This window comes from Eulemur rufifrons, chromosome 3, assembly GCF_041146395.1.
Source record: "Eulemur rufifrons isolate Redbay chromosome 3, OSU_ERuf_1, whole genome shotgun sequence".
NCBI classification, from domain to species: domain Eukaryota; kingdom Metazoa; phylum Chordata; class Mammalia; order Primates; family Lemuridae; genus Eulemur; species Eulemur rufifrons.
In genome coordinates, this window is record NC_090985.1 from 26988216 (window position 1) to 27012410 (window position 24195).

General features: G+C 42.8%; 1 protein-coding gene and 1 pseudogene across 50 annotated transcripts in view; one reads left to right on the forward strand and one right to left on the reverse strand.

Moving 5' to 3' along the window:
* The first annotated feature begins 5092 nt into the window (after positions 1–5092).
* The window catches only part of PTK2 (protein tyrosine kinase 2), a 266149-nt gene continuing 247046 nt past the window's right edge, over positions 5093–24195 (forward strand). For 49 of the 50 annotated variants that reach the window (XM_069466821.1, XM_069466823.1, XM_069466828.1 and 46 more), the window contains exon 1: positions 5093–5239. The gene's annotated coding sequence lies outside the window, so the exon portion shown is untranslated. The remainder of the gene's footprint in view (positions 5240–24195) is intronic. The other variant, XM_069466820.1, reaches the window with a different exon arrangement.
* LOC138381363 (non-histone chromosomal protein HMG-14 pseudogene) lies at positions 23053–23374 on the reverse strand (annotated as a pseudogene).

Genomic DNA, 24195 nt, shown 5'->3' on the forward strand with positions numbered 1-24195 from the left:
CGCAGTCTGTTTAAATTTAAAAATCTGGAAACAATGAAAGTGTGTAGCCTTCTGTTGAACATGACTCCCACAACATTTGCAAAGAGGACATTGCTTTAATGAGCAGCTAATACTGACCCAAGCAATGAAAATGATCAAGAAAGTGAATTTTATCAATTCCATAACTGGAACAGGTCTGACTGTGTCCCTGCAATGTCTTTGCTAAACAAAGATGTGCTGACAGTTCACAGCAGGGTGGATGCACGTGGGTCTTACCTGTACCCTTCCTGGTGGCTCTGGGGCAGGTATGAAGCTGCACAGCTGGCCGGGAGGCAAAGGAACCCAGCAACAGAGAACACAATTTTAGAGCCAAATAAGCTGGGTTTGAATTCTGGTTCTACCAGGTACCTGCTGAGTAGACCTGAGCTGGGTAACCATCACCTTCTGGCCTTAGTTTACCCATCTGTAAAGTGTGCTTAGTCATACTTATCTAAGGTGGTTGTGAAAATTAAATGAGACAAGGAATGGTTTGGGATAGAATTCCCCAGAAAAGGTGGACCTTTTCTTCTCTAAAGGCTGATGCAGGGACAGTAGCAGGTACAAATATGTGGTAGCTCTGGATGAATTGTGATTTGAGCCCTAGCTGCAAGTTCCAGACCAATGGAGTAGCTCAGGTTAGGAGGGCATGGGGATTCCTGGTCTGGACCTGCTGAGCCTTGTAGAAGGGAGGGTTTCCCTTTGTGTGCTATGTGTATATATTTTTGGGGATGGGGTGCGTGACAGGGGGTTGGGGGTGGGCATGGGGCCCAAGCCAGGGAGAAGTATCCCTGGGACAGACCCCCACAGGTGAGAGCCTACTGTAGGTAGCTCAGCCTCCAGGTAGGGCCTGCTCACTTCCACTTAGGGAGAACTTGAGGGGTGGGGCTGGGTGGAGGTGAGACCTGGAGGAGGCCTCTTAGTGCCCCCTGTGGCAGAAGGCCCTGAAACACCCTGGTGGGGCACAGTGGGTGAGTTCTGTGTGAGAAGGAGGGGTGGGGGCACCCTGCTTCAGCCGGGCATGTTCCCCACGGGAGAGGTGCACCCACTGCAGGCTCTGCTGGCACCGGTGCTGGGCGTGACTCCTGCCTCCATTTCTACATCCCTACATTAAATTTCTGCGGAAAGTATAATTTCACACTTGTAGTAAGACCTGCATAAACAGTCTAGTTATTCTGTGAGCCCAGAATCTTCCTGAATATGATCATAGATGTGTTTTTCTCTCTCCTGGGCAAGTTGCACATTGTAGTTGCGCAACTTGGTGGTTGTGGCGACAGCCCGGGAGGGCAGGGCCCACATCATCTTTACACAGGACAGAATCTGAAGAAGGGAATCTGCTTCCAGGTCCCTCCCTCCCACTGCCCTTGCTCTGGCCCTGCTTCCCCTTTGGGCATCCTCTGCCTGCCTGCCTTCTGCCCTTCCCCCTCTCCCCATTTTACAGATGAGGAAATTGAGACTCGGAGAGATTGAGCAGCCTGCTTAGGGCACCTGGGTTGTCACGTGGGGGAGCTGGGATTACAACCCAGGTCTATGGGACTCCCTTTTCCATTCCACTGCCCTCTGCTCCCTCCTCCCTGACCAGTCTCCAGATTCTTAACACTTGACAGCCAGCATCTCCATACGACATGACAGGCCCCTAGCTCCAAGGGGCACATCTTATTAGACTTGAAGGTGCCCCGGCACCTGTCTCCTGGGCCTCACTTTCTCTCATTCCAGTTTCTCCAGATGGACCTGCAGGCTGGTCAGTGCCATGATGTGGGTGGTAGAGTCTTCTGGGTGACATCAGCTTCTACACCCCCATTACTGTGCATCCACCCCCTGGCCGGAAATGTGTGTTTCTACTTCCCTGCCATGAGTGAGCCCCTGCTGAGAGGGAGCCCTTACCAGACCAGGGAGGCAGGGGGCTTTTCAAGGGGGAACTGCTCCCAGGGCTTGGTGCGGCTGCTCTGCCAACACACAGGAAGCCCTTCCTGAAAGCTTCCCATGCAAGGTCAGTGCTCAGCCCATCTGGTGCAGTGCAGGAAGGGGAGAAGTCAACTGTGTTCTCTGCTTTGTTTTTCATATGGGGTTTGAGTGACTGTGCTGGGGAGAGGAAGGAGCACAGGCTTTGCAGTTGGACAGATGCAGCCTTGAATTCCAGCCCTGCTATCTGACTCATTGCTCCTTTTTTTCTGAGACATAGTTTTCTTATCTATACAATGGGGGTGATGATAATAGTGTCTACAAAGCAGGGTTGCTATTAGAGACAGTGTATACAAGGTCTGACCCACAGGTACCCAGTAAAAGTCAGCCTTCCTTGACACTGTTCTGGTGGTCCTTTGAATATCCCATCGTCATCCAGATTATTAGTAATCCATAAAGTAATGTTATAGCTAATCAATAATACATATGCCAAGCACTCTTTTATGACCATGGTTTATTTCCTCCCCACAACAACTTGATTTTATGTAGATGTTTTATAAGCCCCATTTTACAGATGAGAAATTGAGGCTCAGGGATGTTATACAATCTGCCCAGGGTCTGACAGCCAGTGAATGGCTGAACTTGTGCCTAGGTCTGTGCCAACATTCGTCTGACTCCTAAGCCTGAGCTCTTAGGCACCATAAAGTATGCCCAAGCGGTAAGGTAAGACAAACCATTGTTTCCTATTTGTCTCCCGTTTGTCCTTCTCATTTGCATCACTTCTTCCTGTCCTTTCCTGATTTTCTTCTTTTATTAAGCAGAAAGAATAATCAAAGCTGCCCTTTAAGAACATCACTTTCAGATGTATCATGACAGAGTACAGGAAACCAAATGTATCAGTTATGTACTGTTGTGTAACTACCCCCAAACCTACAGGCTTAAAACCACATGTATTTTATTTGCTCACAATTCTTTGTTTTGGCAATTTGGGCTGGATTCAGCTGGGCAGTTCTTCCATCGGTCTCTCCAGGTCTCATGTGGCTGCAATTGGCTGAATGCTTGACTGGGGCTGGGTGGTCTAGTGTAGCCTCCCTCTCATGTCTGTCGGTTGACAGCTTGTTGGCAAGGGTGTCTCAGGTGCTCTTCCACACGGCCTCCTCATGAGGCTAGGTTGGGCGGAAGAGGGTGAAAATGAAAGCTGCATGGTTTCTTGAGGCTTAGGCTCAGAATTTGTACATTGCCATTTGTGACACCTTCTTTTGGTCAAAGCAAGTTACAAGATCCATCCACATTCAAGGGGTGAGTAACTAGATTCTACCTTTTCTTGGGAGGAGCCTCAAAGAATTGGTGGCCATTCTTAGTCTACCACACTAACTGCAACCCCTTCCCCCAAAGATAACCTTAATGCAATCCCTTTTTCCTCTCACTCCCCTCCTCCATCTTCATCTCCCATGCTCTCTTTTAAATAATAATCTCTCACTACACATCACCCAAAGCTTCATTCACTCACTCAACAAATATTTATTGTGTGCTAGGGACCCAATAGTGAACAAAATAAAGTCCATGTTCTAATGAATCTAATATTCTAGTGGAGAGAGCAGACAATCAAGAAATAAACAAGAACATAGTGTTGGGCTGTGGTGAACAATAGGTGCTTTGGAGAACAGAGCAGAGTAAGGGGTGGGAGCGTGGGTGGGAGGATGGCAGGGCAGCGGGTGGTTCCTATTATATACAGGGTGGTCAGCTGACATCAATGAGGTGACATCTAAGCAGAGGCTTGAATAAAGTGAGGGAGCAAGAAGTTCCAGGAAGCGCAAATAGCAAGTGCAAAGGCCCTGAGGCTGATGTCGAAAGACACAATTCTGTATGTAGTAAAAAACAATGAACAGAAAGCCCCCAAAACTCAACTTTAATACATTTCATTAAAGAATAAAAAAAGAAAATATCTGAATTTGATAACACCTAAGCAAAAGCATCTTATTGTACCTGATTCTGTTATAATAAGAGCCAAATTATAGCTCCTGATAACGTAATGTGACTCATGTCACCTCTCTGAGCTCCAGGGTGTTCAGCTTTCAGGAGGACTGTGTGCCTGTCCTGCCTTCTGGCTTGTGGTTAGCATCAAAAACGACACCATAAAAATGAAAGTTGCTCTGCTTCTGGTTTCATTTTCTACCGCAAGGTTGCCTGAGTGATTTTTTTTTAAAGAACACAAATGGGTTATCACTTCCGGCTTAAAACCCTCCAAAAGATCCAAGAATAAACTCCACACACCTAAGCAAGGCTCCCCGACATCCGCATTTTTCAGTCTTTCCAACCTCACCTTTTGTCATTTCTTCCAACCCCACCCACAACACGTTCCAGTCATAACCAATCAGCTCCTCTCCCAAACTGGCTCTCATCTCAAAAGCCCTTCTCCTGGCAATTCCCAGCTGGGGCGGAGGATTCTTCCGTCCTTTCTCTACCTGAAGAAGGCCTTCTCCAGTCTGAAGACTTAGGGGACAACTGGGCACTAGTATTAGTGAACCCAGGTCAGTTCCTTGCTGGTATTTTTTAGATAATGTTTCAGACCGTCTTCCAAGATCAAATCACAGCCCGCTCCAGCATCAGCTACGATGCCAACAGAATTTCTGAGCCTCAGTTTCCTTATCTGCAAAAAGGGCCCAAGAACACCTCATTAGGGTCGGTGCGACGCCTGGAGAGCGCTCAGGCAAGGCGCGGGGTATACGTCGGGTGCCGATTGCGGGGGTTCCAACTCTGCGGCCCGGCTGTAGGGATGCCGAGGAGGGAGGTCCTCCAGAGGGGCAGGTTTGGGATTTGGCGGCAGGGAAGGGCTTTTCAATCCTGCCCGCCAACAGTGCCGCCAATGGGACCCCCAGGACGTCCGCTCGGCTGGGCGACCCCCACCACCGTCCAGCCCAGGGCTTTTCCCCGCCAGCCGCCACGCCCTCACGCAGCCTCCGGCCACCCCAAAACTCCGGCCCAGCAACCCCAGAGCAGACTTTGGGAGCGGAGCGTGGCAGCGTGCTGGGCATGCGCCGGTCGCGGCGCGCATGCCTGGTCCTCCCGGGAGGCGGAAGCTCGGGACGGAGGCGCAGCCGGGCGTGAGCCTCCAAGTGGGGGCGCGCGCCTCAGCCGGCTGCCGCGCACGCGCGCGGGCTCGCGCCGACTCAGCACGGCCCCGAGGGCGCGAGCCCGCCGCCGCCCGGCCGGGACCGCTGTGCGCCCGCGGCGTGAGGTGTGGGAGGGCGCGCGGACGCCGTAGCCCGGCGCCGCCCCGTCGTCGTCTGCCTTCGCCTCACGGCGCCGAGCCGCGGTCCGAGTGAGTGCGGGGCGCGGGCCGGGGGCTGGGCGGGTGGCGGGCGGACTCCTTCTCCGAACTGGTCGTGGGCAGGGCCGCGGCCCCGAGGGCGGAGGGGCAGAGCGGGGCCGGACCAGCCAGTCCTGGTGGCGGATGCGGCGGAGACCGGCCCCTCCCGCGCCCCTGGCCCGCCGGCGGTGGCTCCGGGAGGCCGGGGGCGCTCTGGGAAGATGGGGAGGCCAGGGGATGGGAGGAGGTTGGGGGGCGCCCGAGGAGGCCGAGAGGCTCTGGGAAGCTAGGGGGCTGGAGGAGGTCAGCCGCGCCCGATGAGGCCCGGGGGTTCGGGGTGGGGGGGCGCTGGGTGGCCAGGGGGTTTGGGAACGTAGGCTGGGGTACATGGGGAGGCCGGGGTGGGGGGCTCGAAGAGGTCGGAGTGTTTTGTGGGCGCACAGGGAGATGGGGGGCGGAGAGACGGGGGACTGGGGGACATTGCGAGTCCGGGGGACGTGAGGAGGCTGGGGGGGGGGCGTCCGAGGAGGCCGAGGGCTCGGGGGGCGCGCGGGGCGGACGGAGGCGCGGAGAGACGGGAGAGGCCGGGGGGCGCGGGAAGGACGGGCCAGCCTCCGGAGCGGACCGAAAGCCTGAAAAACAAAAGGGGAGAGGAAGGAGGAGGAAGAGGGAATTCGCGGGGACGCCAGGAGGGATCGGCCGGACGCGTAACGGAGGTTCGCGGCGGCCCCGGCCTCCCTCCTGGGGCGCGGCCCCACGGGCAGAGAAGGGTGGTGAGCTCCGAGGGGTCTGCGGGTGGCCGAGCCTTGAGCCCACTGCGTCCCCGAAAGCAAACCGCTCAAGTTTGATGGAGTCTTGTGGTTTTCTTCGCTATAGCCCTAGAGCCCTCACTTGAGTCATTGTGCTGCACAAGTTTCCTCCTCTTCCCCGCCCCCAGCCCCCAACTCCGCTGCGGTGGCTTAGGTGGGACTATTTGCGGGATTTCTCTCTGGGTTCCTTTTGTAATTCTTTCTCAGAAGAAGGGGTGTGTGTGTGTGTGTTTAATTGGTTTCATTTAATTGCAGGATTTTGTAGCTAAATGCACTGAGGGTAAAGTTTTTTTTTCTTTTTTTTGAGCCATTTCAACAGTGTCTCATTCTTGCATAGTTAGTCTGCAGCTGGGTTTTTGGCAGTGAGACTAAGATAATAGTAATATTGTAGTAATTATGGGAACTGGTTGAAATACGTTCAAGCTGAAGGCAGTGCAAGAGTTTGGGGATTTGTATTTAAGACTTGACCATCACTGGGATTTTTACTTAGAATGTAAACATTTTCATGGTTGGAAAAACAGACCATTGCTATTTGAAATGAAATACCAGAGCCTCAACCTTAATATTTATTTGTAAAACGGGTAATGAAAATAGTCTCCTCTTCGAAAGAGAGTTGAGCACTCTGATTAGTTGTCCTGTGTTTGAAAACCTCTGAAAATTGGGACGCAGATGTGTGAATGAACTAATTAAAAGATACATAAAAATATTCAACTTTTTTTGAGATATTTTCATCCAGTTGTACTATTGACTTAATTCAAAAAACACTGCGATATTCAAACAGGAAACTTTTAAAGGACGTTTGTTTTCCAGTATTTTATGGCTTTAATTGTTTTCTGTTTGTTTCTATGCTTAGTGGGGAAAGACTAGCTGAACCTACCATCTCTTTTGAACACTTTGGTTTACTAAATGCTGCAGAAATATCAAGATCAGCATTACAAATTTTCCTTTAAAGAATTTCTTTCAGGTCACTATCAAATAATCCAGTTTAATAATGAACACGGGCAAAGATTATTTAAAACACGTGTTCCCTTTTAAAGGCGCCCACAGTCACATAAGACTTAGTATAGACATTGATTAGAAGGACCTATAGATCTGATTCAGAGGTGATAGATACATCAAGAAGCAAATGCTTGGATAAGTAAAGACATTGAATTCAAACTTAGTTTTTACAGAATACAGGGGAAAATTCCCTAGAGGACATAGGAGTTAAAAAGCCTCTTTTGAGGCTGGCAGCCCATAGAAAGTGAATAATTACTAGGAGTAGAGTTCTATAAATGCAGCAGTGAAGATCATTAGAATGTTTTTTCTTTTCTTTTCTTTTTTTTTTTTTTTTTTGAGACAGTCTCACTCTGTTGCCCGGGCTAGAGTGCTGTGGCGTCAGCCTAGCTCATAGCAACCTCAAACTCTTGGGCTCAAGCAATCCTCCTGCCTCAGCCTCCTGAAGAGCTGGGACTACAGGCATGCACCACCATGCCCGGCTAATTTTTTCTATATTTTTAGTTGTCCGGTTAATTTCTTTCTATTTTTAGTAGAGATGGGATCTTGCTCTTGCTCAGGCTGGTCTCAAACTCCTGAGCTCAAACGATCCTCCCGCTTCAGCCTCCCAGAGTGCTAGAATTACAGGCATGAGCCACCGAGCCCGGCCATTAGAATGTTTTTTAACTAAAATGGTTTTTAATTAAATTCTTTATGAAAAGCCCCATGCCTCTTGTTGGAAATTACGTAACTTATCCCTCAATCCTCAAAACCATGTTCTTCAGTTCGATAGCTTTTCTTTGCCAAGAAGTTGGAGAAATTGTCTAAATATAATAAGAAAATCCTATTGTTAAAAGTATCCTCTTAAAAAATATTGATTAGCTCATGTGGAAGAAATTATATTCTATAATGTGGTGAAAAATAATTTTGAAAATGGCTATCCTTTCTTGGATGCTAATTTGATTTAGAGAGGTAGGATCTTAGTTCACATCTCTATAAAGATTTTTGGAAACATTTTCTACTCTATTTTGTGGTGTTATAGTTTTTATAAAATAATTAAAATTGTCTTAAGGGTTACAAAAGATGCAATTCAAATTGTTATACAATATGTAAATCTGTCAGTTATGAAATTAGACATTTTCAGTTAGATACGTCCTAAACTGACCTAGATTTAGACCTGGATCAATTCTTGTTTTAAACTGCAATAACAAAGTTCTGTTTGTAAAACCACATTTGTTAAGTGAATTATTTTTGCTAGTAAAATCTGAGAACAGTTTACTTTCTGTAGTACAGGCATATCTTGGAGATATTGTGGGTTTGGTTCCAGAGTACCTCAACAAAGCGAATTATGACAGTAAAGCAAGTCACACGAATGTGTTTCCCGTTGCATATGAAAGTTATGTTTACACTATAGTGTATTAAGTGTGCAATAACATTATGTTAAGAAACACAATGTACAACCTTAATTTAAAAATACTTTATTGCTGAAAAATGCAGACTGTCATCTGAGCCTTCAGCAAGTTGTAATCTTTCTGCTGTTGGAAAGTCTTGCCTCAGTGTTGATGGCTGCTGACTGACCAAGGTAGTGGTTGCTGAAGGTTGGGGTGGTTGTGGCAATTTCTTAGATAACAACGAAGTTTGCCTTATCTATCATCTCCCTTCCATGAAAGATTTCTGTGTAGCGTGGGATGCTAATTGATAGCATTTTACCCACAGTAGAACTTTCAAAATTGGAGTTAATCCTCCCAAACCCTGCTGCTGCTTTATCAACTAAGTTTATGTAATGTTCTAAATCGTCTGTTGTCATTTCAACAATGTTGACAGGATCTTTACCAGGAATAGATTCCATCTCAAGAAACCACTTTTTTTTGCTCACCCATAAGAAACAACTCCTCGTGTTTCAAGTTTTATCATAAGATTGCAGTAATTCAGTCACATCTTCAGGCTCCACTTCTAGTTCTCTTGCTCTTTCCAACACATCTGCAGTGACTTATACTATTGAAGTCTTGAGCCTCAAAGTTATCCATGAGGGTTGTAATCAGTCTCTTTCAAACTCCTGTTAATGGTAGTATTTTGACCTCCTCCCATGAATCATGAATGTTAATGCATCTAGAATGGTAAATGCTTTCCAGAAGATTTTCAATGTACTTTGCCGAGATTCCATCTGATTCCATCAGAGGAATCACTATCTATAGCAGTTACAGCCTTATGAAATGTATTTGTTAAGAATAAGACTTGAAAGTCAAAATTACTCCTTGATCCCTGGGCTGCAGAATGGATGTTGTTAGCAGGCATGAAAACCTTCATTTCCTTGTACATCGCATTGCAGTCAGAGCTCTTGTGTGAACAGGTGCATTGTCAATGAGCAGTAATCTTTTGAAAGGAATCTTTTTTTTCTGAGCAGTAGGTCTCAACAGTGGGCTTAAAATATTGAGTAAACTGTACTGAAAACATATGTCCTGTCACCCAGGGTTTGTTGTTCCATTTCTATACCACAGGCAGAGTAGATTTAGCATCATTCTTAAGGACCCTGGGATTTTTGGAATGGTAGATGAGCATTGGCTTCAGCGGCGTTATCCCCTAGCAGGAGTCTGTCCTTTGAAGCTTTGAAGCCAGGCATTGACTTCACTTCTCTAGCCAGGAAAGTCCTAGATGGCATTTTCTTCCTGTAGAAGACTGTTTCATCTACACTGAAAATGTGGTGTTAGCATAGCCACCTTCATCAGTGATGTTAGCTACATCTTCTGGATAACTTGTTAAAGCTTCCTCATCAGCACTTGCTGCTTCACCTTGCACTTTTGTGTTATGGAGATGGCTTCTTTCCTTTAACCTCATGAACCAACCTCTGCTAGCTTCTAACTTTTCTTCTGTAGCTTCCTTATCTCTCTCAGCCTTCATAGAATTGAAGAGAGGCCTTGTTCTGGATTAGGCTGTGCCTTAAGGAAGTGTTGTGGCTGGTTTGATCTTCTGTCCAGACCACTAAGACTTTCTCCATATCAGCAGTGAGGCTCTTTTGCTTTCTTACCATTTTTGTGTTCACTGGAGTAGCACTTATATTTCCTTCAAGAACTTTTTCTTTGCATTGATAACTTGGCTGTTTGTGTAAGAGGCCTAGCTTTTGGCTTTTCTTGGCTTTCGACATGCCTTCTTCACTAAGCTTAATTATTTCTGGGTTTTGATTTAAAGTGGGAGAGGCAAAAAAAAAAAAAATAAAATGGGAGAGATAGGACTCTTCCTTTCTCTTGAACACTTAAAGGCCATTGTAGGGTTATTAATTGGCCTAATTTCAATATTCTTTTGTCTCGGAGAATAAGAACGCCCCAGGAGAGGGAGAGAAGGGGAACAGCTCCTGGTTGTTACAGCAGTCAGAACATACACAACATTTATTAAGTTTGCTGTGTTACATAGGTGCAGTTCATGGTGTCCCAAAACAATTACAACAGTAACATCAAAGATCACTGATCACAGATCACTGTAACATATAATAATAGTGGAAAAGTTTGAAATATTGCGAGAATTACCAAAGTGTGACCTAGAAACACAAAGTGAGCATATGGTGTTGGAAAAATAGCCCTGATAGGCTTGCTTGAGGCAGGATTGCCACAGACCTTCTTCAGCTTGTTAAAAAAACGCACTGTGAAGAGAGCAATAAAGTGAAGCACAATAAAATGAGGTATGCCTATACTTTATTTTGCTTCAAGCTCCAGTTTAAGAACACATTTCCAGTCTGGGCGTGGTGGTGTACATCTGTAATCTCAGCTACTTGGGATGCTGAGGTGGGAGGATTGCTTGAGTCCAGTAGTTCTGGGCTGTGGTGTGTAATGCCAATCAGATGTCTGCACTTCCTTTGGCATCAATATAGTAACCTCCCCCAAGAGGGGGGCCACTGGGTTGCTTAAGGAGGGGTGGACTGGCCCAGGTTGGAAATAGAGCAGGTGAAATCTCCCCTGTTGATTATAAGTGGGATTGCACCTGTGACTAGCCACTGCACTCCAACCTGAGCAACAGTGAGACCCTGTCTCTTAAAAACACATTTTTAAAAAAATTTTATTGATTTATTTAGAGATGGTCTCACTCTGTTGCCCAGGCTGGAATGCAATGGTGAGATCATAGCTCCCTGCAACCTCAAAATCCTGGGCTCAAGCCATCCTCCTGCCTCAGCCTCCGGGGGTAGGGTTGTGGGGACAACACATTCTCACTACCATTTCCCCTTACTAAAGTTTCTTAAGTAATTAGCAATAAATTGCTGTGGGGGTCTTTGAGAATTTTTACCAATACCTGTATAAATTATTTAAAATGCAAGTTTTAAAATTTGGGCGAAGTAAGTGACCTTACTTGAATCAATAGTAATATACTTCAGGAAGTTTATGAATGCATCTACGCATCCAAATGTTGCTTATCAATCCTGAGACTGGAATGGAAAATGGTGAAAAGCAGTTTCAGCTTGTCCTTTGGTGCACCTGTGGCTTACTGATCTCATCAGACTGCATTGGGAAGTTATTTTTTGACCTCTCTTCTGTAAATTGCTCTTAATAGTGGATTATTTGAGCCTTTTGTTGCTTTTTCTCTCTATGGACATTTTGGGAAAGGTTCATTTCCTTTATTTCATTTCATGACTACCAAAAGGCAGCCTAGTGCAAGAGAAATGACATTTGTGTCTACCAGTTTCTGGTATTGATTTCTAGGAATTGTGCCAAATTTTATTCAGAACTGCTTAAATGTGTTTCTGATTATAAAGCGGTAGAGGAACCCTCTCTGTCTGTGTCTGTAACAATTTTTTTTTTTAGCGGGTTCTATGGTGGAAATAAAATTCAGATAAACATACATGTTTCAACTTTCAGTTTAAATGGAATTTTCAGCAATGCTATTAATTATAGCCTGATTTGCATAAACACTAATGAAATGGTTTATAGACGAAAGTAGGAAATAGATGTTTTTGCCTTTATGGCACTATTTCCGCTCTTTAACAGTTGGAAGCTTCAGAAAAGCACTAGTTGCATCACCACAAAGTTTACCTTTTTTTTTTTTTTTTTTTTTTTTTTTTGAGACAGTGTCTTGGTCTGTTACCCAGGCTAGAGTGCATGCAGTGGTGTCATCATAGCTCACTGCAGCCTCAAACTCCCAGGCTCAAGCAATACTCCTGCGTCAGCCTCCTGAGTAGCTGGGTCTACAGGTCTATGCCACCACACCTGGCTAATTTTTCTATTTTTTGTAGAGGTGAGGTCTCACTATGTTGCTCAGACTGGTCTTGAACCCGTGGCCTCAAGCAGTTCTCCCACTTTGGCCTACCAAAGTGCTAGGATTATAGGCGTGAGCCATTGTGCCCAGCTTCACATGTTTACCTATTTTTAAGAACATGAAGGTGTTTCCTTACAAACTTTAATTAAATTTTATCTATTTAATGAAAACATAAACCTAGCTAAATCTTACTGCTATGTTTCCATTTACTATAAACTCATTTTTCAGAATTAAATGACTAAAATCATACATTTGAATTTTATCCAAGAATAAAGAAGAATAACATTTACTGGGCACCCACGTGAGTACCATGTGTTATTGGTGTTACTGTCTTTTTATAGGTAAATTATATCTGGGACAGCTTCTGTACTGTTTCATTTGTTACACACCATGTGCCAAACCTGAGCTGAGTGTTATAATGCTTTATCTCCTTTATTCCTCAGGAGAACTGTTGAATTATAGGTGCTATTTATATCCTCATTTTATAGATGAAACGCTGGAAGTTTAGAATTAGAGTAGCTCACCCAGGATCACTCAGCTCACAAGTGGTGGATCCTGGGCAGCCCTTCCTAACAGCATGTGGCCTCCGGGACTGGAAAAGTCACAGTAGTCTTAGAACTTAACCCAGTTTCCTGAAGTAGGAGTAAATAGTATGCAAGTATAAATTACCGTGCCTGGAAAGTTTTAAGTAATGCCATTTTCTATTTGAATCTGACACTTTGAGAACATGAAATTGTGATCTGGCCAACATAGTATTAACAAGCATTTTAATGACTGTGTCACAATTGTTTAATTATTTTGTTTTTTAGTATTAACCTGCTTAATTATCTGAATCAATTTAGAATTAAATAAAAATATATAATGCCTGGAGCACTGGTTGATGCTTCTTATTTGCCAAAGGACATGCTTTAGTAACCTCTACGTTTTCCATTGGTGATTTTTCTTGGGATGGTGTTGTTTATGATGGGAACACAGTTCTGTAGGAAGCAAGGAAAAAAATTGCATATTTCTCCTCACACAGGTTGAGCCCCTTGTGGTAAATCCTAGCATTTATAATCTCTAACAAATTGCTGCTCTATAAATGTTTCTGAAATGAATGTATTCATTTTCACCAATTTAGAATTTTCCATCCTGCTTTTAAGACTTGACATACTCTCTCCTCCATTATTTGGGGCCAGTGGATCAAAACCAAAGCTCAGAAGAACCTAAAAAGTCATGTTTGTGGATTGTTTATGCCTAGGATCTCTTTTCTGCCCCCATATTCTTTATTAAAATTCCTGCATTTTGTGGTTTGGATTCTGCTGTGACCTGTAGATGCTTGTTGTGTCTACTTCTCTCTTGACCAGAGCACTATACCTTTGCTGGACTGATGAAAGAGCTTAATGCTTTTCTTTTCTTTTCTTTTTTTTTTTTTTTTTTGAGACGTTGCCTGGGCTAGAGTGCCGTGGCATCAGCCTAGCTCACAGCAACCTCAAACTCCTGGGCTCAAGTGATCTTCCTGCCTCAGCCTCCCGAGTAGCTGGGACTACAGGCATGTGCCACCATGCCCGGCTGATTTTTTTCTATATATTTTTAGCTGTCCAGATCATTTCTTTCTATTTTTAGTAGAGACGGGGGTCTTGCTCTTGCTCAGGCTGGTCTCGAACTCCTGACCTTAAGCGATCCTCCCGCCTCGGCCTCCCAGAGTGCTAGGATTACAGGAGGGAGCCACCGCACCCCGGCCTTAATGCTTTTGTATGTTATGTATTTTTTAGGGATTGTTTGTTGTCTTGTGAGAATGTAAGCTCTGTGAGGGCAGAAACTTGGTTTTATACACTATTGAAACCCCAGTGTCTTAATAATAGTATTTATTAAGTCAGTGAAAGAACCCAGGCACATTTATTATTGGAGAATTGTTTGTTGTGTCAGCTGTCTATTGTTGCCTTGGTAAATAATATCATTTAAAAACCACATAGGAGACTTAATACCAGGGAAGAACTTGGATTATCTGTGTTTTTACCTTTGTCTCCTTTATTTTTAAATAACTACTGTCATCAAACTTGGGCCAGGAAAAAAATACTGCTCTGCCCCTTTACAGTTTTGAAATTTTCTTTTTTTCTAGTAGTCAATCCTGTAGGAATTAATAGTGTGTTCATTTGGACTTATTCTAAGTTCTGAAGACACATAAAATTGCTTAAGGTGACACAAAATGAGTGGGATTTTTGATTACTGATACAGAAGCTCTAATATATCTTTTACTAATCAGCTGGATTCACTGGATGCTTTACAAGGTTTTAACATTATGCACCGAAACCATTTGAAAGAACCATCTTCCTTATTACTGAAGTGCCAGTTATACAATATGCCAGCTCATCCTTGACCTTGTTCAAAGAGTCTTTTACTGCCATGCTACTGTTCAGATAAAACATTTTGAAAGTGACAGGTCAAAGTACCCTCACTCAAGTAAGGATAGTCAACATTTGGGTACAAAATCTCTTCCTTTCTGAGATTTTGGAGTTTGCTTCTCCTTGGTGTTCCTGTACAGTCTTGCTATATTGTGAGGGGGTAACTCATACACACACATTCCAGCAAATTCCAGGACGTTTTCAGTGCTTCACAAAGTAGTAACAGGACTGCAGCATCACCATCATCTAGATATTTGCCAGAAATGCAAGTGAGCCCCTACCTCTGATCTGCTGAATCAAACTCTGGGGGTGGGACCCAGCAAGCTGTTGTAACTTGCTTCCTAGGTGCTTTGATGTATGCTAATGTTTGTGAACCACTGCTTTAGAGTTTAGAGATAACCGAAGGTCATAGCAGACAAAAATCAGTATTGAGATATGTGTGTGATCTCTTCTTGACTGCTTTATTTTGCTAGAGAGATTGCCCTCACTTCAGGAATCTAAATATGTTAGGATTTTCAGAATCTTGGGAAGACCTCACAACTACTTTTGTTTTGGGATTTTGATGTTTTTTGCTGAGGCTACTTAATTCTTTTGAATCCTGGTTTGGAATTTAAGTGAACAATTTTACGTTGAAATAGCAGTTTGAATGGATCCTGGGTTTGTGGCTTTTGGCAAATAGCTGGAGAGTGGATACATATTAGTGCTTAAGGCAGAAGTTCCCTGGTGGTTTTGTTTTGGTGCTGAAAAGTTGGTTAGCATGTACTAGCGTTGGTGGTTGCCAAGTCTTGGGGTGACGACTAATGAAGCTGCATTGCGTGAATTGATTGTTATGCCTAGTATTGAGTTTTTATCTAAATTTAATACATTCTTTGGTCCTTTCCATTTTTCCTAAGAAAAGGCTAAATAAAAGTCTATAAAGATGAAATTGGTGATGTGCCTTGTATCTATTATGTCTTACGCAGAATTAGATGTATTGTTTGGCAAAGAATATTGTAAGCTCAGGGACAGGGATTCTATATTATTCTTTAGGTATATTTGAGGCCCACCCCCATTTGCTCATACAACTATTGTAGGTGGTTAGTAAGTAATTTGTTTAATGAATGAAGAAGAGTCCCGTTTTGCCCAGGTTCTCTGGGTTATCAGTGTGTTGGTAATTGAGGAATAGAGATAAATGAGAGCACTGGAAAAAGTTTCAGAAAAGATTTGAAGGGAATCAAGTAAAAGGACTAAAGTGAATGGCTTTGTGGAGGTTTTATTGTAAGGGGTGTTTAAATATATCAAAGTTGTTACAAAGATAGAGAAGAGTTAGAGATAAACTGATAAAATTAATTAATCTCAAAACAATGAGAAGAATGTTTCCATGTGAATTTCCCCCATGATCAAACTTCTAAACTGTACAGCTTAATGAAAGCAAAAATAATATAAATTAGATAGTGAGGAAAAGCTATCTGGAACAATTTCTTTCTCCTCAAAATTGGTCAAGTGGAGTTAAAGTTATAATTTATAGTCAGTTACAGACAATAACCAGCATTAAATGTACTAAGAGTGCTTGGCCTAGAGTAGCTTTTCAATAAATGTTAGTAAATGATTCTCCTGTTACTTGTCACTAAAAAGTTAGGCTCCAGCCACTGGCCATTCTTCTCTTATTACTTCTTAAGCACGGCTCCCTCTTTGGTCTTGTAATCTGTCTCCCCTCTGTGCCCCCTTCTGGTGGTTTCTGCAGTGTTGCCACTTTGTGGTTTTAAATAGCTTTTTTCTGATTGTAATGAGGTTGTCCTTTTTTTTTTTTTTTTTTTTTTTTTTGGTACATTTACTGGCCATTTGGATATTTTTCTATTAGGTCTTCTGTTTTTTTTTCTTCATTGATTTGTAGCTTCTTTATATATTCAGAATACATGTCCTTTGTTATATATTTTGCCACTATCTCCTCCCGCTTTGTGGTGTTTAGTTTCACTGACTCTTAATGACGTTTTTGGGATAAACAGAAGTTTAATGTAGTCCAGTTTATCGGTCTTTTCCTTTATAGTTAGTGCTTTTTGTGTCTTTTCCTACCCTGAGGTCATGAACTAATTCCTCTATTATATTCTAAGTGTCTTACAATTTTGCCTTTCATCTTTAACTTTATAATTCACTTGGAATTGGTTTTGGTGTATAGAATAAAGAAGGGCCAGTTTTATTAAACGTGGACATCTAGTTGTCTCAACACCATTTACTGAAAAGAGCATCTTTTTCCCTGAAGTTCTGTGATGCTGCCTTTGTTGTAATTCAAGGGTCTATATACATGTGTGTCTGTTTTTAGACTCTATTTGATTTCACTAGTACTAAGCTGTTTAGATTATTATAGCTTTATGTTCAGGAAGAGCTCAAACTGTGCTTTTCCTCTACTCAACAATCAGCACAGAAGATGGCCTTTTTTTTTCCTTTTTGAGACAGGGTCTTGCTCTGTCCCCCAGGCTAGAGTGCAGTGGCATCATCATATCTCACTGCACCCTCAAACTTCTGGGCTCAAGCAGTCCTCCTGCATCAGCCTCCCAAGTAGCTGGGACTTCAGGCACGTGCCACCATGCTCTCCAGCTTTTCTATTTTTTGTAGAGACAGGGTCTCGCTCTTGCTCAGGCTGGTGTCAAACTCCTGGCTTCAGGCAATCATCCTGCCTTGGCCTCCCACAGTGCTAGAATGACAGGTGGGAGCCACCAAGTCTGGTGGACATGGAAGACTTTCATGACCCTAAAATACATGGGGGTTTCTCCCCACCAGTTAGCAAGCAAGCAGTTCTGCTGCGGACACCAGCTGGGTGTCCTCCAATTCAATTCCGACACTATGTACCTGGAGATAGTGTCAGATCCCACAGGTCAAGGGCTTGGTCCCCAAGACTCCCCCACCTCCTTCACACATGAGTCACAGGTCTGAGCCTCCAGAAGTCATGGCTGACTGGCTTCAAGTTTGAGTTCCCGTAATCTCCTCTTTGAGTTCGATTAATTTGCTGGAGTGGCTCACAGAACCCAGGGGAACATGTTTACTGTTTTATTCTAAAGGATATTACAAACGATATAGGTGAAGAGATGGGCAGGGTGAGGTATGGGGAAAGTGACGGAGCTTCCATGCCCTCCATGATTGCCCCACCTTCCAGGAACTTCCACAAGTTCAGCTATCCAGAAGCTCTCTAGGCCTTGTCCTCTTGAGTTGTTATGGAGCCTTCATTATGCAGGCATGATTGATTAAATCATTGGCCTTTGGTGATCGACCTGACCTTCAGCCCCTCTTCCCTTCTCAGAGGTTGGGTCTTTCTGGGTAGCAGGTCCATCCTGAAGCTGTTAGTCAATATTAGCATACGAAAGGATATCACTTCGGAGATTGCAAGGATTTTAGGAGTTGTATGCCAGGAAACCAAATGCATGTTTCACAACATCACACTTTATAATAAGTCTTATTCTGAAACTCTTCCCAGTTGGTTCTCTTCCATGGTACCTTGACTATTCTTGACCCTTTGTAGGTCTATATATGTTTTGGAATTACTTGTCAGCTTCCAAAATAATTCTTCCAGATGTTTGGTATTACATTGAATGTATAGACCTATTTGTAGAGAATTGTTTCCAGTTTTGTGTTATTACAAATAAAGTCTTAGGAATATTTTTGAACATAGGCTTTCATGTCTCTTGGGAATGATTGGCCCTAGGGACTGGAATGGCTGGATCATATGGTATGTATATGTGTAACTTTTTTAGAGAGTGTGAAACTGTCTTCTAGAGTGGTTGTACCATTTTACATTCCTATCAGCCCTATATGAGAGTTCTGGTTGTTCTACATTATTAGGGCAATGATTGGTGTGATCAGTCTTGGTAAATTTTAGACATTTTAATAGGTTTGTAATGGTATTTCATTGTGGTTTTACTTTGCATTTCCCAAAGGACTAATAATGTTGAACATCTTTTCATATGGTTATTTACCATCCATATATCTTCTTTGGTCAAATGTTCAAATCTTTTGCCCATTTGAAAAGTTGTTTTCCCATTTTTGTTGGGTTTTGAAAGTTCTCTATATATTCTGGATACAAGTCCTTTATCAGATACATACTATATTTTTCTCCCAGGTTGTGGCTTGATTTTACATTCTCTTATCAGTACCTTGAAAAGCAAAAGTTACACATTTTGGTGGTTTCTCACTTATGAGTTGTATGGATTGTGGTTTTTGGTGTCCTGTTTAGGAATTGCCTAATCCTAGTCCACAAAGGTTTTCTTTTGTTTTTTTCCCCTAGAAGTTTTAGAGTTTTAGGTTTTACATTTAGGTCTATGATTCATTTTGAGTTAGTTTTGTTTATGGGATACGATATGGATCCAAATGATTTGTAGGACTCTTGAGGCCTAGAATGACGGTAGCTTTCTTTAGAGAACACTTATTTTTGCTTCAACCAGTCTGGGGTCACCTTAAGCCAAATTTTCAACTTGGCTTGAGATTCTTTGGACCACCCAGAGCTGTAACTCTAATGGAGAGATGGGTCACTTCTGGTTTATCCTTCGGTGTGTAGCCTTTGGGGTCTTGCTCACTGTGTTAGGGTTTCTGGTTATATGCTTTGGAGAACCCAACCTTTGATTCCTGCCCTTCCCTGCACTGTGGTAAAAATGGCAGTTGAACATTTTCAGAACTGGCAAATGCCTTCTGGGCAAAGGTGGTTTCTGTGCATGTTTGTCTTTTTGGGTTCCTGGTTTCCGTTTAATTTTGGCCTTGTATTTCCTTCTTGTCTTTTCAGTTTCTGGTTGGTTTTAAGATTTTAAAAATATTCTATCCATCTTTTTTAGTCTTTTTCAGGAGGAGGATTGGACCATACAACATAGCCTGCAGTTAAGAAGCCAAGGAAAATTCCTTTTCCCTCTAGTGTCTAGACCTGAACCTGATGTCTGAAATGGTAGCCACTAGCCACATGTGGCTATTTAAATTGAAATTAATTACAGTTAAATGAAATTAAAAGTCCCATTCCTCAGTCACACTAGACCCATTTCAGGTGCTCTGTAGCTACACGTGGCTAGTGGCTACCACATTGGACAATATGTGTACAGAACATTTTCATCATTGCAGAAACTTCTATTGGATAAGTGCTGGCTATAGTATGAAACTGTCATCAGGAACTTGCACTGTTACAAGGAGGAAAACAAGAGCACAGGCAGAGCCTCGATGTTGGTGGGAACTTGCAGAAATTAGTTTAGTGCATCTTAAATTTGATTTCTAGCATCAAGAGAGGTAGCAGAAACCACAGATTTAAGAAAATGTCCCCAGAGGAAAACCTACGCCAGGATATTCCATTCATTCACTCAATGTAGGGACCTCTCTAGCTCACAGGGCACCAATGTTTTAAGAATATGTCCACAGTTGTTAGGATCAGAAGACAAGCCTGAACCAGTCTCAGCTGTCTCTTTCTGCCTACTTAACCATGCTCTAGATTTTGCCTGATAGTTCCTGGGCACATTTCAAGGAACTTGGGGGATGTTGGCTATAGCCATTGCCTTGTTGTGTATTACTCTTGGAGGAAGGGTTCAGATGTGTCAGTCAGTTGGGCTGTTCAACAGGGGAGGTAAAGATAGAGTGGGACTAAGGATGGGCATAGGGGAAAGGTCAGGCCACTTTTCATCGCCACCTGGGGAATGGCCTGCCAGCATTTCTCTACCTTCAGGTTTGGGATCACAGCTTAGTTTTGCGGTACTAGGATACGTATTTGAACTAGGTAAACTACCTCAAAATAGAGTGTATGCAGGTACTATATCAAGTTTTCTCAAACGTTAATGTGTACTTATATTACCTCAGGGCTCTTGTTAGATCTTAGGTTCTAATTCAGTCTATTTGGGGAGGGCTCAGACTTGCATTTCTAGCAAGTTCCCAGGTAATGCTAGTGCTGGTGGTCTATGGGCCCCATTTCGAGTAGCAAGACATTGGTTTTCAAAGTATGATCATAAGATGGCACTGAGTCTCAATTTGAAAGTTGAGTAACCGTTGTGGAGTGAGATGGTTAAGGGCATGATGTTGGTGTCAGAATCCTTGCTTTGTGATCCTGGGTTCATATGTTAACTTTTCCAATCTCCATTTCCTTGCATGGCACTATGATTGCACTAGTCTTATTAAATGTTTCAGGAAAGATAATAGTTATTAAATGTTTCTAGGTTACCCTAGAATTTAGAAAACAAAAACCAAAAGTAAAAGTTTGCCAGTTTTCAAAGTATTCAATACTTCCTGCATCTTTGCTCAATTTGTAAAATTGCGGCATAAATAGAATAGGATGTTTGTGTTCATTTATTGCTTTATACACGGGAAAAAGAGAGCGCAGCTTTCCTTCCTGCCTGCCTTCCTATAAGGGCTGGGACAGTGATGAACCAGCCTTCCTATGCCGGAAGAGTATTCCACCATCCATCTTCATAAAGACTGGCACGTGGACAAGTTTACTAGTCATAAAGCCTTTCTTAAACAGAGAAGTAGGTATTTGTATTGGGGCTTCAACAAGGACTCAGAAGACTTGATAATATAATGCAACTTCATAGTTTTCCTTTAGATGAATGTCCTATCATTTTCTTAGGCCATTGATGAAAGCCTTAATACAGATTTTTAAATAAGTATCTTTCTTTTTTTTAGTTGCCAGTAGTAAGGGTGATGGAAAACTATATTTCATACTAAGGGTTTTGAAAGATACATAAATGAGAATTGTATGACTTTTCTATTAAATACTCATTTAATAGAAAATAATTAAAATATGTATCTTCAATTTTATTTTAAAACTATGAGTTTTCAGACCTACGTAAAACCAGAATGTTATGACGAATTCTCTGTGTATTTTTCACCACCTTCAACCATTATCATTACTTAATTGTTAACTCTTTTCAAAGGTAGCAGCAGTTCATATTTAAGAAAGTCGTGAAGTCACTTGATTTGGGAACATATATGCTAACATTGGACAGCTCCTGCTGAGATGTAACATAATTCATGACACATTTCTTATAAAAAGATAGGTAAGAAATTGAATGTAGCTCTGCTGCTTTTTTAAGGTTCTGCAGTGAGTGGGTGATGCAGCTGGCTGTCCAGTATGTTAATGATCCAGTGACTCCACAGACTTGGAGCCCTTAGCTAGGTTTGTTTCTTTCTTTCCTTCCTTTCCTGTCCTGTCCTTAATTAAAACTGTACTTGAGTCAAAATAAACTGTAGCTTGCTTTGCTTTGCTTTGCTATATTGGTTTAATGCTCCTGATTGCAGTACGTGTCTGTTTTTAAACTGAGTCATTAGGATGGAGGAGAAGTGTGGAGCTTTAATAGGGCAATATTTATCAGAGAAATATACTTGATATGTTAATCTTTTTCAAAAAATCATTTTATTAAACTCTGAAGAGTTACAAAAGGTCATATATAAAATGTGTGTAAGGTATAGATTCTGAGAACTAGAGGAAGGACACCCAAGTCAGCCTGGGCTAAGTTCCCAGTTATGTTCTAGGTAAGGGGCCAGCAAACTTTCTTTTTAAAAGGCCAGACAGTAAACATTTTAGGCTTTGTGGGCTAAATGTGACAAAAGTACTTAGTTCTGTTGCTATAGGGCAAAAGTAGCCATGGACAATATGTAAAGGAATGAGCTGCCTCTGTCCAATACAACTTTATTTCTAGACATAGAATTTTTTTTGTTTGTAATTGTAAGTTTATTGGTGTGTTGATGATCAGTACAGACATTTCAGTTTGTACACAGTTCTTAAAAATGCATACCAAAAATCTAAAAAACCATTTATTGTAATTCTTTTTTAAACAGTTACTCCAGTGACTTTCCAGCTTAAAATTTGGAGGCATATTTTCCTTAAGAGGATATCAAGTACCGGTATCTTCATATGTTGATAAGCTGTTACATAAGTCCCACCAATTCGTAATTTGTCATCATATATATTACATACTCAAATTTTCAATCTTTCACAGCACATTAACAAAGTTATTAGGAAAACAGGGCTACCATGACCAAAAATGTTACAGAGTGTACACAATTCTGACGGGAGCCATGATCAAGGAGTGGTTTTCTTTAGGAAACAAGTCTACTAAAAAACAACGGGGGAATAGAAGTAATTCAAAATGTTTAAGACGTTAAATGCAGGCTTGTGACTCCACATTGCCATTTAGTATGCTGTGTATTATAGGATATAAAAATTAACCCGTCTATGGAGTATGAAGCTGACACCTAAGACAGTCAAAGCCTCCTATAATTCAACATCCCACGCTATTTTCTGGTTGTGCCAAAAAATTATCAGTGTATAATTTGACCTCTTTAAAAAAAGCATGTACCCTTAAAAAACGGGATGAGGTGGGATTCCCTCCTTAAAAATGTTTCTAGAGCTACTAAAAAACTTGCATTTCCAAAATAGTTGATAAAAATATTCCTCTGGATTATGCAAGAAGGGAGACAAGGACCACTATAAAACATGGTGTATGATATTAATCAAACTTGGCTTCTCTCCAGCTTCAGCAGAGACTGGACTCTTCCTCAGTTTTACTTTCTCCATGTTCTGTAGGTAAATCTTTAGTTTCTTGGTTAGCCACTTCCTCCTGTTTTTCCTTTGCTTCCTTTTTCCTTTTTGGTTGCACTTTTTTGTCTGACAATTTATCCTTTGCCATTGCCTTTTTTGGTTTTATTTCCACTTTTGCCACAGCAGGTTTAGCTGACAACTGCACAGATCACTTTTTGGACTCTTCCTTCACCACACCTTCAGCCAAGCTGACCTTTCTCTTGGGCATCTTGGTGGTGGGGAGGGAGTATGCTGGGTGCCTGTGGGCCGCAGTGCACGATGGCCAGAGAGCCTTCTTGAAGCTGGGCTGCCTGGCCATTGCCCACCGCCCAAGCTGCTGAGCAGAAATTTGTTGTTGTTTTTTTTTTTTTTTTTTTTTTGAGACAGAGTCTCACTCTGTTGCCCAGGCTAGAGTGAGTGCCGTGACGTCAGCCTAGCTCACAGCAACCTCAAACTCCTGAGCTCAAGCGATCCTCCTGTCTCAGCCTCCCGAGTAGCTGGGACTACAGGCATGCACCACCATGCCCGGCTAATTTTTTCTATATATATTTTTAGCTGTCCATAATTTCTTTCTATTTTTAGTAGAGATGGGGTCTCGCTCTTGCTCAGGCTGGTCTCGAACTCCTGAGCTCAAACGATCCGCCCACCTCGGCCTCCCAGAGTGCTAGGATTACAGGCGTGAGCCACCACGCCCGGCCAGAAATTTGAATTTCATATAATTTTCACATGCTGTGGAACATTCTTTTAATTTATTTAATCACGTACCATTCTTAGCTCATGGGTTGTAATAAAAACAAATGGGGCCAGAGTGGCCTGTAGGTGGTAGTTTGCTGCTGTGGTATAGAGGGTAATAACAGCAAACCCCGTGTACCTACTGCCCAGCCTAAACAGTGGGGCACCCCGTTACCGTATGTCCAAGGCCCATGTGTGCTCCCGGGTCACAACCCCTTCCCTCCTCCGTCAGAGGTAGCTCTGACCCCGTCTTCATGCTAGTGCCACTGTGTTCATGAAGCCTGTGTCACCTCCCGAGGACATGTTCCTCTCGGCCAC